This window comes from Acyrthosiphon pisum, chromosome A1 (genome assembly GCF_005508785.2).
Source record: "Acyrthosiphon pisum isolate AL4f chromosome A1, pea_aphid_22Mar2018_4r6ur, whole genome shotgun sequence".
Lineage (NCBI taxonomy): Eukaryota > Metazoa > Arthropoda > Insecta > Hemiptera > Aphididae > Acyrthosiphon > Acyrthosiphon pisum.
The window spans coordinates 61,346,101-61,346,458 of NC_042494.1; positions in this window are offsets into that span (position 1 = coordinate 61,346,101).

Sequence of the window (358 nt, forward strand, 5' to 3'; positions counted from 1 at the left end):
TCTAAAAAAATTAAGGTCATCTATTAAGTCAAAACTAGGAACTTTCAGCACTCAACCCGTGTCTCTTTTCGTACACTTGACTATTTCCAATATTTTTTCCACGCCAGTATAACGTTTCATTCTCAATTTCTGGGTTTATTATTTTAGTACCTATTGCCTATTGGCTATTTGGTATATTAAACAAAACGTATAGATTATCAATACGTTCATGTAGGTATAAACATTGTTTTACAGTACCCTTTTTAACACTGCTTAGCAGAATTTCCACTTCAGAAAATAATATACTGTATCAACAACCAATACTTGAAAAAATAAAATAAATTATAACATTGGATGAAACATTATCATAACGATCATT